The sequence below is a fragment of the Lethenteron reissneri genome, unplaced genomic scaffold, assembly GCF_015708825.2.
Source record: "Lethenteron reissneri isolate LAM-NWPU_2019-01 unplaced genomic scaffold, ASM1570882v1 scaffold_676, whole genome shotgun sequence".
In the NCBI taxonomy this organism is placed as follows: Eukaryota; Metazoa; Chordata; class Hyperoartia; order Petromyzontiformes; family Petromyzontidae; genus Lethenteron; species Lethenteron reissneri.
In genome coordinates, this window is record NW_026892198.1 from 28,025 (window position 1) to 30,038 (window position 2,014).

The window sequence follows — 2,014 nt, forward strand, 5'->3', positions numbered from 1 at the left end:
GTGAGCGGAGCGTCGTATTCACGGGCACCCCCCCTCCTCAACTGCCGGCCCCCAACAACCCCCCCCCCCTTCCTTCCCCTTCCTTTTTTTTTTTTTACGTCATCATTTCGTAATTTTTTTTTTTACATTGTTCCCCTGCCCCCCTTCCGACCACTCTCTCTTCGCCCTCGCTCCCGTCCCCCTACCCACCCTCCCCAACTATCCTTCCACCATCCTGCCCCCCCCCCCCACTCTTCTCTGGGTGAGTGTACTGACAGTCTATAATGTAGACTGTAGCAATGGTTATTAAGTTGGGTGAGTGTACTGGCAGTCTATAATGTAGACTGTAGCCTAGTTATTAAGCTGGGTGAGTGTACTGACAGTCTATAATGTAGATTGTAGCCTGGTTATTAAGCTGAACGAGCGTACTGACAGTCTATAATGTAGGCTGTAGCCTGGTTCTTAACCTCAGTGAGTGTACTGGCAGTCTATAATGTAGACTGTAGCCTGGTCCTTAACCTCGGTGAGTGTACTGGTAGTCTATAATGTAGACTGAAGCAATGATTATTGTTGGGTGAGTGTACTGGCAGTCTATAATGTAGACTGTAGCCTGGTTATTAACCTCGGTGAGTGTACTAGCAGTCTATAATGTAGACTGTAGCCTGGTTCTCCACCCGAGTGAGCGTACTGGCAGTCTATAATGTAGACTGTAGCCTGGTTCTTAACCTGAGTGAGCATACTGGCAGTCTATAATGTTTCAGTAATTAAAAAATATATAAAGGGGTTAAACGAGGAATTATAAACAAAAGCCCGTGCCACCGTTGTTGTAGAGACGATGGTGCAGCCTCGTGTCAATAGTGCTTGCCGCCCTTAGTGCACAAATCCTCCACGTGCGTTCCAATGGGTGATTAGTGATACTTCATGCTGTCGTAGCCGGAGGTCGAATCAACGCCAATTTAAACTTCGCTCTCAGGTTTCCTTGGATAAATTGAAAAAGGAAAGACGTGAATAAAAAGGTTGGTTGTTTTCACCAACCCCAAGTTCCGCTTTTCAGGATTAACGCCGCACACACTGTGGCTACGATTGTTCAGGGTTGGGGGGGTGGTCCTTTTTAGGGCAAAAGTTTGCCTGCGTTCAACCAGAGGTCGCAACCGGGTACCCGATACCTGTACCCTACCCAATACCCGTTTGCGACCCTGGTGCGGCCGGGTACGGGTACGGGTAGAGCGTGAGTCACTGGTGAGTAACGTTTGTCACTCATTTCGGGTAGGGTACGGGTAGGGAACGGGAACCCGTACCTGGCGGGTACGGGTACCCATTTGCGACCTTGGTGCGGCCGGGTATGGGTACGGGTAAGGAATCAAAACCCGTTTGCGACCCTGGTGCGGCCGGGTACGGGTACGGGTAAGGAATCAAAACCCGTTTGCGACCTCTGGTTCTAACGCACGCACCACAACAACAACAACAAACTCAAAAATGGGGCCACATTTCGTGGAGCATTGCGGCATTCTGGGCTGTCAAAAACAAGCGTCGTTTGCTGGCGGCCGCCGGATTTAAACGCTCCCACGTGGCGAGCCGGTCCTCTGTGATCTAGACCGCAACCATGTAGCATTTTTTTTATATTTAAAAAGTTAAGTGAAAGTATTTTGCCTCGAGCTGAAAAGGGAACGTGAGCAGAACTCAGTTCGGGTCGACACTCGTAAATAATAATAATAATCGTTAGATAAAATAGTATTTTATAACAGGATCGGTATTTCTCCAGATCAGTATGATCCAAGCAGCATTTAAGTGGGCACACTCTGCTCCGATTTCAATATGCCGGGTCTCGTCAGCGGACTTAGAGTTGCGAAATAAATGTTGCTGGATTCTCAACAGTCAGACACCATCTTTGGTTCTTTCGGTAAAGTCACGTAGAAGGGAAATAATAAAACATAATAAAATAATTCTCACGACGTTTCGGCCACAACGCAAGCAGCCGTCCTCAGGTGAAAACCAGGTCCGTCGAGGCGACAGAGTCTCTGTCGGAGGACGGCTG